The sequence below is a fragment of the Panulirus ornatus genome, chromosome 24, assembly GCF_036320965.1.
Source record: "Panulirus ornatus isolate Po-2019 chromosome 24, ASM3632096v1, whole genome shotgun sequence".
NCBI classification, from domain to species: Eukaryota; Metazoa; Arthropoda; class Malacostraca; order Decapoda; family Palinuridae; genus Panulirus; species Panulirus ornatus.
In genome coordinates, this window is record NC_092247.1 from 10,293,538 (window position 1) to 10,307,698 (window position 14,161).

At 40.0% G+C, this 14,161-nt stretch overlaps 1 long non-coding RNA gene across 1 annotated transcript in view; it reads left to right on the plus strand.

Moving 5' to 3' along the window:
• LOC139757104 (uncharacterized) overlaps nucleotides 1-14,161 on the plus strand; it is a 324,993-nt gene that overhangs the window by 13,317 nt on the left and 297,515 nt on the right. Inside the window, exons 3-5 of the long non-coding RNA XR_011714503.1 lie at nucleotides 156-231; nucleotides 4,239-4,345; nucleotides 6,876-7,096. This is a non-coding gene — a long non-coding RNA (uncharacterized lncRNA). The remainder of the gene's footprint in view (nucleotides 1-155; nucleotides 232-4,238; nucleotides 4,346-6,875; nucleotides 7,097-14,161) is intronic.

Consider the following 14,161-nt stretch of genomic DNA (forward strand, 5'->3'; position numbering starts at 1 on the left):
CCTTTAGATCCTTTTGAATATTGGATTATATTTTTTTTGCTTGGTGAAGTATTTCTGTTCACTTTGTTCGATAAGACATCTACACTATAGTAAGGCACAGATGTTGAGAAACATAGGTAATGTGTTGAATTCTCAAACAGCTGAACATGTTGCAGAGCGATGTGTTCGGAGGTGTTGCAGCCTACATGGCAACTATCGAGGAGGGCGGTCGCTAAAATTTATGTGTCCAAGGTTAGTGGAGAGGAAGGTGGGGATCTCTTCCTATCTCTCGCTCTCTGAGATTCTTTTTTTAATTCTGTGGCCCAGTCTATCGACGCCAAATGGAGCTTCTGATTATTCTTCTTTTTTCCTGATTTCCTTCATGTGTCAAGCCTTTTTCTTCAGCTACATAGTCTCAGGACCCCATATAAGGGGTTCCGGCAGCTTTAAGGCTACGCTGCAATTAGTAGTAGGGAAGGAAAGACACCTTTGAAGTGAGGGGTACCTCACCCAATGGTAACTTTTAACACGGACAAAGCCGCATGCAGGCAGAGTCGATGGTGTAGTGGTTAGGGTTACTAACCGTGAAGCACGCAATGAAGCCCGCTCGGGATAGGACCAGAATAGGTTCGAATCCTGGTCGTGGCAGAATCTGCAATACACCCAACTGTTCATCCTCTCCTCGTGGCTAGACGATATATTAGTTACTGTCTTAAGTGTAGGGAATATATATATATATATATATATATATATATATATATATATATATATATATATATATATATATAAATATATATCTTGAATGAGATGGCCTTGATAAGGACATTCATTTGACCGAGCTGTCTCAGATAACGCAACATACGGGTATGTCTTCCTACGAACAGTTGCCTGTGGAACAGAGATATGGACATCAACAACTGCAGAAAAAATATAATTACAACAGTGAAAATAATAGTTGTAAAACAAGGCAAACTAAAAGTAGGATTGATATCACAATAGAGCAGCTAAATATTACACCTTAAGCTATAATAAACAGAACAGAGACAATAGAGATGGTCTACGAATGAAGACAGGAAAAATATACCAGATTATTGGACTCAAAACGGGATACAAGAGACATCTGGACTGAGAGTAAGACCTGGTGAGCGTATGACGAATGTTATTCAAGAAACACAAAATTTGGAATGACAAGACAGGATAAACTGGGAGGAAGATCTTGCACAACCAAAGTAATTGGAAGCAGATGTGCTTGCAAGTAACAAGTCAAGGTCTAGCAGAGAACCATGTCAAACGCGCGCACACACACACACACACACACACACACACACACACACACACACACACACACACACATATATATATATATATATATATATATATATATATATATATATATATATATATATATATTGCATACCACCGGAAGCCAGTTATCGACCAATCTTTAAGGAATGGATGATAGTTCTGAGCTAGCATGTGGCCAGCTGTCTGCCTGGGAACCAAACATGGGACCATAAGGTCCGTGTGTGTGTGTGTGTGTGTGTGTGTGAGTTTGTAGATGATGCGTTTGGACGGATATTTCACCTTCCCTGTGATGAGCACATAGCCCGGTGAGCAAGACTGACTCACAAGTTATTTGAAAGCAAGGAGACCCACATGACGAAACATGAGCTCACCAACATGCGAATGTACAAACATAAGGGATTAACAGAAACACAGGAAACTGGAAACAAAGGGATTTTCAGTTCTTACGATGGTTATTGAAAAGATAATATCTGATAAATGACATGGCACGATGAGAAGACAAGGTTAAGGCACGCAAGAGGCTTGTAGAAGAAATGTAAAAATCAGACAACAGGCTCAGACAACAATGGGGAATTGAATTTAAATGATGCTTGAAATTGTTGTTTCCATTTACTATATGTATATATATATATATATATATATATATATATATATATATATATATATATATATATATATATATGTGTGTGTGTGTGTGTGTGTGTGTGTGTGTGTGTGTGTGTGTGTGTGTGTATCTAGAAGATAGGAAATATAAAACGAAAAAAATTTACATGTACAGATAGATAGGAAACAGGAACTAGTGAAACTGAAAAATTGGAAGAATAATGAGGAAGATATAAAGTGCAGGGGAAGACAGAGAGAGAGGTGAGATGAAATCCGCGACAGGGAGAGATACGCCATGGAAGGCCATCTCCTCAGATGATGGCGAAGAAAAAAGGGAAAGTTTGGAGGGCAGTGAGCTGACTGAGGGAAATATATTACTAGTGAGATTAAAGTTTCACAACCACGTAATACTTTTGGGAATATTCTGTTTCTTTTAACGGAATGCCATATACCACATCTGTGTCTGGCGTTCACCACTCGCTGTTCTGAATGTTTTGGCCTCGGCATCCTTTACTCCACCATCTGTCTCCTTGGTGTCCTCATCCCTTGTGGATTTACCTTTTGACCCATATAACCCCCAGTCAGTCTCTCGTCCCTCATCCTTTATATAAACCAGAAGCATCCCAGCACACCCTGGTCTGCCTTCTTATTTACCCCGCGTTCTCTGCCGCATTTCTCTAATACTGTCATTCGTTGCACGATATCTCAGTCTCATACTTGTCGTAAGGCATTTCATTCTCAACGCGTCCAACTTCTTTGTGTCCATTATATTCCAGGCCCAAGAGTGACATCCATACAACGTTGCCGGGACGACTGGCCTTCTAACATCATCTTTGGCCTTACAGGTCACACCGCCCTTAGAGCACCCAGAAACTTAGTCTCTTTACCACCCTATGACGCGGCCCATTTTCTCCATGACCCACATGTATAATTACGAGCAAAACCATCCTGTTTTGCCCCCTCTGTTGTACATTGCTATATGTATATGTAGAAAATCACAACAAACGCGTGACTTCATACATACAGAAACACCGCTAGGAAAATGACACACGAGAATCATGAGCATTTTCGTGTATCACCACATCTGCAGAGGACTAGTAACAGAGCAACTAGTAACTGTCCCCTGAAGACGTGGTAAAACATGAAAGCGCTCAGGATTTTCATGTTTTCCTATTGCTATATATATATATATATATATATATATATATATATATATATATATATATATATATATATATATATATATATGATCCCTGGGGATAGGGGAGAAAGAATATTTCCCACGTATTCCCTGCGTGTCGTAGAAGGCGACTAAAAGGGGAGGGAGCGGGTGGCTGGAAATCCTCCCCTCTCTTTTTTTTAGATTTTCCAAAAGAAGGAATAGAGAAGGGGCCTAGGTGAGGATATACCCTCAAGGGCCCAGTCCTTTGTTCTTAACGCTACCTCGCTGACGCGGGAAATGGCAAATAGTATGAAAAAAAAAAAAAAAAATATATATATATATATATATATATATATATATATATATATATATATATATATATATATATATGACGAATAACAACTAAGTGTTGTGGATATGTCTGTAGATAAAGCTACATAATTTCCAAAATGTAAAAAATGTAACCTTAGAACGCTACGTCATCGCACCAGGTGCGACCTGACCCGAAAGATTAAGGCCTTGACAAGGCGGGATGCTGGCTTCTACCTACTTTCTCTTCGTAATTTTTCCTTCTTAAGAAACTTATTAAACAGTATTCTGTTGAAAGGTAACTGTCCGTCTGATAATCTAAATTTTTTTATGGAATTTATGAGACAATTCTTTCATTCTTTTGATATAATCATTAGGTATGAAGATAGGTGACTGTCATTTTTGTCGATCGTGTAATTTGTCTCCAACACAAGAGAAAAAAGCGCTTTGCTCATGTCCAACTCTAACATCTCACCTATGCTCATAAACGTATTCATACTGTACGTTGTGCGGACATTCTTTACATGGAAGGATATATGCACTTGTGTCTCATATCTTAAGGTTTGGCACTCATTAATCTGTCTCATCTGGAATTCGTATATCTAGGTGCAACTTTTATTCCTAAATTTTGACAACTTTACATAAGTCCTCTGAATGTTCATTATTTGGAAGAGATGTCTTCTTTTTCATAATGAGTCTTGATGTTTCATCTTCTTGAACGAAATGATTTTTAGCTACCAAACCTGTTGGGAAATGAACCACTATCAAGACATTCAAATAATCACTTATGTTTTCATTTCACGTATCGTATGAAATGAAGAGATTAAGAAAATGTAACATTTCTTGAAGATCTGTATCATTCAAAATCTTTTGTTTTCAGTGAACATCAGTGCCACTATCTCACAAAGGACAGCCATGCAACTCCGCCGCATCCACGATCTGGACTGCTCACGCAATGAAAAGATATCTCAGCAGCCAAGCTTAGCGGTAAGTTCAGACTTGAGGTTAGAAACGAAGTCCCCGAGCTCTTCCCTGCCTCCACTCCTATCCTACTGTTTTCATCCCTTCCTCGTCTCTATCCTTATCTCTCTGCTTCCGATACCGCCTGATTTCAGGTCCCAGCCTCCCTTTCACTGTCTTCACCGTCTTTCCTCTGTTTCTAACCTCTTCCCTTTCCTGCTTTCCCTCCTCTACACCCACTTTTCCTCTTCTTTTGTCTTCATGTGCCTTTCTACCCTCCTCTTTTATTTTCATGTACCCACACCACCTTCTGTGGAGAGTGTGATTTGCATGCATACCCATGTGTCTTTCTCTCCATGAAAAAGTCTCCGGGCATTGACGGGAGTCCTCATTGAGGCCAGGCCTTGAAAAAAGGCAAAATAGAGACGGAAATAAAAAAAAGAAAAAACTGCGTAAAGGTTTGTAAGAAACTGGAAAGCTTTCCTTGTAAGAAGGGCTAGGTGGTAGTTGTGAGGATGCACATGAAGAAATAAAATTGTTTCAAAACGTTAGAGTAGAGAGGAGAAAAGACCCTGCAACAGGCTTCTCTCGAATTGTTCACGAACATAATAAGTATCTAACACAAAGGTTTGAAGAACACTGTATTTTCTTGAGCATTACTTAATAGCAAACGCATGCAAGCAGCTAGTGTTCAACAGCAGAAACTGAAGTGATCTCTGTAAAAGAGAGAATTCGATACAGCAGTGCGAGGTAGAGAAAAATAGTCAAGTCTGATTGAGTGACTTTATAAGTCAGATTCCTTACAGCTCTTTTCTGTCAAGTACATACGTACGTGTACCAAGGGAAGAGGGCAGAAATCTATACAAAGACAAACGACCAAGTTCATTGCGCAATTGGCATAACTGCTCAGATGAGAGGGATCTGAACAAGGTTCACAATCCTTTTCAAGAAAAGATTTATCCATGAATGAAATATGCTGTTTCCTAAGTCGATTAGACATGTGGTTGCACCAGGCCATATTTGCTACGCTGAATGGTGAAACCACGGAGGCTTCAGAGGATAATAGTAAAATTGTATGGAATTTCGTAAAGAGAAATTAAAAGATGATGAGTTTTAGAAACGTTACTTGCGTAGATGGGCCGACTTGACAGAAAGCTGGAATGAGAACAGAGATAAAGAGGGGAATTTTGATAGCAGACTTCTTTGCCACACCCTATCATATACGTCTGAGGAATCAAAGAATTCGCCAATAGGATTCCAGAAATCTCTCAAAGAAGATGACCAAGATTTTCATAGGAAAGGATATCATCTTTGCATCTTGACTTGCAAAAATTATACTTGTGTTAAGGAAGACGACAAGTAGACTCAAAATTTTCAAGGGTTTTTGATACTTAAGGAGAGATTAAGAGACTCTGGGTATAGTAGATATCAAAGCTGTATGACGATATTTGATTGGATTAGAACGATTACCAATTTTGGGATAGGCTGTGCCATTTCTTGCTTCCTTAGTGCTGGAAAGCTTTTGTTTTTCTGAAAAAAGTGATGCAGACGAGCAAGCAGAAGTGCGCTTTCGAAGGCACATTCTCTTAAAACACAAGGAAGAAAATCGTGCTATCCCTACACCTTTCTGATATACAGAAAGAACAATGCTTTTATATCGCACGGAGAGATATCTTGTAAGAGGAGAGTCATGAAGTGAGAAAATGTTGGAAAAAATCTAAAGAGGGATAAAGATGATTGAGAAGAATTGCTCTGTTAGTAGGAGCCAAAACTTCTATATAGTCTTTACGATGATGAAACGAAATCTCAGATGGTCTTAGGGTCTTATAATTTCAGCCAAAGACCATAAAGTGGAAAAAATTTGACGTTTACTGACTCTGAATATGTCATGTAGATCACAATGATTTTATCAGATCCAAGTAATTCATATTTAAAAGTTATTAGTCAAAGTTATGCCTTTCTACTGATACACAGCTTACAGATTGCACGGCAAAAATTTCTCAAGAAATGGATGAGCAATTACAGAAAAAATCACCTTTCCAGGTCACCTTGTGTTATACTGATGGCTTTACTTTAAAGTCGATATCTTAATGGCAGAGCATAGAATTTCTCTGAATATCAAAAGGAAATGCCATCATTTCGACACAGATTTTCCCAGGTTCTCTCACTATGCCATCGCCAGGCTTTTCATTGTCAACTCTGGATAGTTCACTCACGACGTCCACAAACCACCTTTTTTTTTTTTGACGTTCTACACAGGACTATGGTACCGGCGCCACAGAGTATGAAACCCTGGCCCTTTCCTTGGAGTTAACTATGCCTCATATGATTGTCTCATTGTATGAAGTTGAGGGAATAGATATTTTGTAAGTTACGGAGGAATAATTGGTCATAACATTGTCGGCAAGGTTGGATTTTGTTTGATAATATAAAAGCATTACCGAACTACATTATGTGTGTGTGTGTGTGTGTGTGTGTGTGTGTGTGTGTGTGGCTGGTGGGATTTGACGAGCTGAATCACCTTTTGATATGCAAGTTGTTCTGCGACTTTCCCCAGGCGCAGAGACCTTATGGCCAGAGAGCGACAGGCCCGGAGCTCAGAGGGACAACACACATCGCCCTGAGGCTTCTTATCGACTTAGCAAGGCCGTCTTCCTGTTGATGTGCTCGAATGCCACAATAACCAGACACTCAGATCAAGATTATGGTTCTAGCACAAGATTAGCATGACTGATCTGGCAGTGGACTGGATTCGAATGTTGAAGAGCATACCGTGAGGTCAGTAAATTAGGACACATTACAGATGTTTAAATAATCTGCAGATATTTAGTGTGGCATGGTAGCACCAGAAACAGACGAAGAACAGCCTTATTTGCTCACATCCATTCTTTACCTGTCATGTACAATGCACCAAAACCAGAACCCCCTATCTACAACCAGGCCCTACATTAATTTCTGTGGTTTCTCCTGATCACTTCACATGCCACACTTTAGCCCATTGTCAACTTGTCGCCCCCTGTATACTACATTGCTCTAATTTGCTCGATCCCATGCACACCGTCCACCATACTGCATATTCAGGCCTGGACCACCCAAAGCGTCTTTCACTTCAATCTTTCCATTTCCACTTCTGATAAGACTACCCTCTTTATCAGTATCTCCTCACATCCTTTTCATACGAGCATTTCATAGTCTGACGTTCCGATTTCTCCTCATCGTTCCTGGGAATTAGAGTCTAGGTATTCATAGTATAAAGGCCTGAATGACAAACCATCATTATCTCTATGGATCAGTGGCGGACCCCCCATGCCCCAGCTTTGGGGTACCCTTCGAGCACGATGGTTTATGACCCTTGGACATGATGGTCTGGCCCTTGACTTAACCATTTAAGAGTTAGGTCAAAAGCCAAACCATCCTGCCTAAAGGTCGTAGCATCATATCCGAGGGTCGTCCTGTCGTGTTCCAGAGGCTAAGATGAGAAAGCTACAAAGGTTTCCCCGGAAATCAGACGTTCTCACTGAACGTGATCAAATATTACGTGACAGTAATGTATGCTCACGTTGTCTTAGACTTATCACTGGGAAAAATAAATGCAACACACTACTTGAATTAGATGTACAAACATTGAAATGCTGATTTTAAATGCGGCTACTATTTCTTTGACCAATGTGGACGTTTACTGGATGTAGAATATTTATGTTACTTTTTATTTATCCTTTGTTTTAATCAGTTCAAGGAGAAAGATCATATAATTCTTCTATCTAAAGATATCGTAACACACTTCAAGAAAAATTTTTTTTCATTTTCTTTTAGATGATTTTATAAATAATTTTGGTATTTTGTTTGAATTTTTGAAAAGCAAGTCATTTTTGTTAAAAAGAAAATGAAGACCGGTTACCTTATACTGCTAAAAGTAATTGGCAATATAATTTGCACAAATCTTTTCGTGTGTATCCATTACGTCTCCAGATATCATGTACAATGTAGCGAAACGAATCGACCATCCAGATCCAAGACCAACCAACATAACGTTTGGTCATTACGTGTGTGTGTGTGTGTGTGTGTGTGTGTGTGTGTGTGTGTGTGTGTGTGTGTGTTATGGCGCTATGATATCTATTTGACTGACCATTAAGCAATCAAATGATATAAGATCCAGCATATATACATCCCTTACCTTACCTTACCCTACCTTACCTTACCTTACCTTATCTTACCTTCTTACTGCAAGACTTTCTTGGAGCACTCGCAGTATCCAGTAAGCTAGCCACGTCCACCGAGCGAGAATGTGAGGTCATAAAAGTGTAGTGATATTGTGAGTATGTCTCTGTGGAATGAGTACATGCCCACATTCATATAAACAGAAAAATATAAATACACATACATATATGTACATATATACACGTATACAGATGTCTCACGTGCTGTCTCTCAGGGAACACAAGGCCTTCAAATTCTACCTGTAAGTTGTCAGCATTGTTGTGTTTCCCGCCACATGTGGGGTTTTCCTGGCCGCCGCCTCCGCTGCCCGGGGGCAACCTCATGATGGTCCCGCGTTGCCGGATCTCTAGCTCGCTCACCCTCCTCCTACCACCTGTGTCTTTCCCAACATTACCAACGGCTTTCCCGACCCTTAAAGCTCATGCACCCTAACTAATTTTTTTTCATTTGGCAGTTTAAGTGCTTGACCAGACGAATCATGGTTCACTTTCCAAACGTCAGAAGTAAGTTCTAAAGCAGCATATGTTCGCCAAACATCTATCATGGTATTTGAGTGAGGCTGTTATTGATTTCCTCAATGGGAGGTCAGTCTGTATCATCATAGGTTGGTATTACTGGTTTTACACATGGTATGGAAAACACACTAAGATACTAGTGCAATATTTTCTGCACACACACACACACACACACACACACACACACACACACACACACACACACACACACACACACAAGTGAAGAAGCTAAGATTATGTCGAATGTCACGGTTGGAGACAGAGGTATTACCCTGGTGTAAAGCTGGAGACGCTGGGGGTTACCATGTTGGAAAGTTGGAGACGGTTGGAAGAGCATCATGGTGAAGAGATAGAGATAGTGGGATGGTCTAGGAGATGTTCCAAGGAGAACGTGATTGAGGGTAATTGGAGGCTTGGAGATGATCAGCTACAATCATAAGCTAAGAATGGAAGATCTATAAGACTACAAGAATAGCAAAACGGTCGTAAGTGCATGGGAGAAACTACCTGAGAGACAACATGGTTTCTGGGAGAGGAGGGCATGTATAGCAGTTCTCTGAAACATCTATGCATAAGTGAGTTTTGTTGTAAACAAAGTAGAAAGAAGGGTTGGATGTGTTTTCCTGTACTGCTAGAGAATGTTTGAGGCTGTAGTACATAGGGAGATGATAAGGAAATTAGATCGAGAGAGAAAAAGGAAAAGACCTCTTTAATGGATATCAAATTGTCCTAGTGTGAGGGAACAATGGACTCGTGTTAGAGGAGTCTTCCCAAGTTGGGTTGGAGTCACTAATGGTGTGCCGCAGAACTCGGTCTTAGGACTGTTGCCTCTGGCTCACTAGAAAGACTGCAGTCATTTCGTATTTTTTTTTTTTACCTATTTTTGCTAAGGTCTTGAGTGAAGTTAAGAATAATGAGGGTTACACCAACCGGCAAGGGGACCGACACCAACTCGGTCCCAACTCCAAAGCTGATCTGATACGTGGCTAGTGAAACTCCACCCGGGTATATGCAAAACAATGAGGATGGGACACGGTGAAAGAAGGCCTCAGCATGAATAGTATGTACCGGGAAATAAGCTGCAGGAGTATGTGTTTGAGAACTTGGAAGTTGACGCTGTAACTAACCTACCGCAAAAGTTCCACCTGAGGAGGACTGAAGGAAACAAACACTCAGCTGCTGAATATTGGAATTACATAAAAGTACATGAATATATGGACACTTTCAATAAACTATCTATAGCGTATGATATACGATGTAGATCATTTTTTCATGTTTTGTCATCTCACTTAAAGAGGAACAAAGAACTGACAGAGAAAGTCTAGAGAAGGACAGCAGAAATGGTACCACAGTTAAGGGGGTTGAGTTGCAGCAAGAGATTAAGGGCCATGGAAAAGAGAAGCGTAAATGTTGGCCAAATCACAGCCTTCAAGTTTCTAAACCAGTTTGACGATGTCGACATTGAACAGTTCTTCGAAGTATGCAAAGATGCAGCAATCAAGAGTCTATAAGAGGAATCAAGGCAGGAAACGAGTAGACAAGATATAGAGAGGTCCTATAGTGTGAGACAGACGGATGAAACGTGTAACAGTAGAAAAAGCTTAGGTGATGGGGCCCTACGAGTGGATAACTCCCTCCTCGCATTTTCAAATACGTAGTTACAAATTGGTAATTACACACCGGCAAACAATAGTGGGGACACACACACACACACACACACACACACACAGGTAGGGTTCTGGTTAGTCATAGAGTTGTGTCCCTGAGATGTTGTCACCTCTAACCTCGCCGTGACTGTCATGAGGAATATCGCGCCATGTTACGAAACATTATGTTAATCATTACAAATTGAATGTTTTTTTAAATTTGGCCTTTAAATGGACTGTAACAGTACTTGTGATTTATCTAATGGGATTATTGTATGTGCAAGAAGATTATTTGCCCCATAATGATCGTGAGAGAGATGGAGACTAATTCGCTGACCTTAAATGGATTTGGAAAATATACTTTTTTTTTCACTTGGCTCCTTTCGGATGTACGGAATGAACAACGTCAGTAATAGTGAATATTTCTACATTAACATTTTGCCTCAGATCTGTAGCCTTCACAAGGGTTATTGAAGTGATGCAACAAGACTGTTGGCCGCGTCACACCCTTACCGAGAAGGCGACACAAAAACTAGCCCGCGCCGAATATCGAAGGCGGAACCATACGATATACCTGAACATTAACATTGCCAGACATTTGCTTATAATCTTTTTGGGACACATCACTGCTTGAGCTGTGTTTGTATATGCAAAGTGTGTCGTATGTTTGAGGGAGAACGTGTAGCAAACGATAGGCTGGCCAGGGATGTACTCAGCTGTACCGCAGAAGTTACAAAGGGAAGAGGAGGACCGCGAAAGGTATTAATAAATGTAGTAAGGGAATAGATGAGGATCAGTGATGTTTCATATGATGATAATGATGCTGATGAATGATTCCCCGATGATTGGTATGGAGATGGTATGCTTGAAGACACCAGTCTCACTTGACGACTCAGTGTGTAAAGTGAAAAATTAAGTAGCACTTTTATATATGAGTACAGAAATCCATGTTTTCTTTCAGTATACTAAGCAAGGGTTGAATGTATGTGTGAGTGATGTTGCAGAGCTAGATGCACCTGTTCCACCCCACTGACCAAGGAATAGAGTAAGTTTAGAGAAACACACACACACACACACACACACACACACACACATGTATGTATGTATGTAATTTTTGATGTCTTGAGAGCCTCGAGAGCAAACACAGCATAACTGCTGTGATACCTACGTTGCTGGGGTGTTCCTGGCAGCAGGAACATACGTCATACCCGCTTCATTATCATATAAAAAGATACATTCACTATAGTTTAATCATTATCATATAGAAAGATACATTCACTATAGTTTAATCATTATCATATAGAAAGATACATTCACTATAGTTTAATCATTATCATATAAAATGATACATTCACTATAGTTTAATCATTATCATATAAAAAGATACATTCACTATAGTTTAATCATTATCAGTAAAAGTAATTTTTCTCGTGCATTGAACTCGCCATTGTTGATCTCACATTGAGTAAGCTCACATATATTTTACGTTATCTTACTTTAACTTCCTATTGGTATACCCTAACTTACCTTATGTTACTTTACTATTGGTATGCCTTAATTTGCCCTATGTTACCTTACTATTGGTATACCTTACCGTACCTTATCTTACCTAACCTTAGTTTACCATACCTTACTATTCTACCTCCACTGTTGCCAGGCCAGAATCATCCTCTTGACCCCTGATCTCGGATGTTCCTTGGAAAACCCGACGGACTGGTTGGCCAGTAGGCGTGAGCGCAGGAGTGGGTACGTGCGCTTTGAAGGCGAAGGGTGGTGGACAGACCTGGTAGACTGATGGGGCGGATAGATAAAGGAAAATGCAGTCGATGAGGATGGATGGATGGATAGGTCAGTGGATGGTAAAGATGAAGTGAAGATGAGGATAGATGGGTTAATATAATGAAAATGGAGAGATTATGGCGGAGGAAATGATTAAAGGATAGTGGTGGATATGGGCAGAAGAGGGCCGTGGGAGTAGATACAAGAGAATATGAAAGATTGATGTAATACAGAAAGTTAGTGCTGAGCAAGTTGAAGAGGATGATTAGATAAGGTCAGCGAAAGATGATGAGTTTGGGGAAATGGAAAGGGTGCAAAAGGAAAAATGAAGGTGGAGATGGCGAGGCTATGTAGGGGCACGGATAATAGAACAGAAAGATTGTAGAGAAATATAAGGAATAACGAAAATGGGAAAGAGATTTTTTTTTTAATCGTACATCTTTTCTCAAGTCCACCAGCAGGAATGTCTGCCACGCCTCTGCTCCAACACTCGTCTGGTAACACTTAGTTCACCTCCAGAGACGTCACATCCACACGTGTTCCTCCTCTGATTCTTTCTTACATTTTGCTGCACAATGTGATCGTTCTTCGTCCTTTACTCAGTATTCTCTCACTAGTTTTGCTTGCGTCAACCACAGTATCTTGATGTTAAGAGATCCATAGTACGATCATGATAGTCCATATCATCCTATTTATCTTGTAATGGAATAAACTGTCACCTGGGTGTTACCGGTCTCCACCTGCAGAGGGTCACACCACGATTTTAGTCACCTCCAAGGATGTTGTATCATCGTCAGCAGACGAAAAGGAGAACTTCACTGAGGAACTTTACCCCTCAGAGTCCATTTTCCTTGCTCATGACTATGGCACAGCTTTGACGCTGCCGGAGCGCCATAAAAGAGATCTTAGGGTTATATGATTAATACCAAAGTGTCACTGGTTTATCAGACATCATACCGGCATTGGTAGGTTTATTTTCGTTAGTTTAGCAGGTACTCCAAATTTGTGTTTTGAGAGGATATCTCTCGGATCACCACTTGTTACCCTATTGAAGTCTCTGAGCCAGTACCATCAGAAGTCCTCGAATTACATACTATTATAACGTTAATTCCAACATCTCAAGAAGCATCATAGGACTAATGTATACTGGAAAGAATAGAAATGCAAGGTTGCATGGTTATGCGTTGTTGGTCAGAGCTGGTACTAAGCAGTAGGCACAGACACCATATTGCTTAATCCTAGTAAGGTCGATTATCTCATACGTCAGCTTCCAAAATTACCCATTAACTCGAGTTATATTTTCTTATCTCCATCTATACAGACTAGAAACTTAGCACCGTTAGTGTCCGCCAATAGAGTATTTCGTCATATACCTGGCATTCCCTTGGTATTATCCCTCAGTAGATAACATTGCCATAGGCCATCAGGTTTTCTGTTATCTGGATTTCCCAGGACCTACCATATTCCGTCCTACAGCAGATGACCTTGTCCTAGACCATCGGGTCTTTTATTATCTAACTTTCTGTATTTTCCTATCTGATTTTCCCGTGAGTTCCTCCATCACAAGTATTTACTTAACTAACTATATATATATATATATATATATATATATATATATATATATATATATATATATATATATATATATATTATTTATTTATATTTTGCTTTTTCGCTTTCTCCCG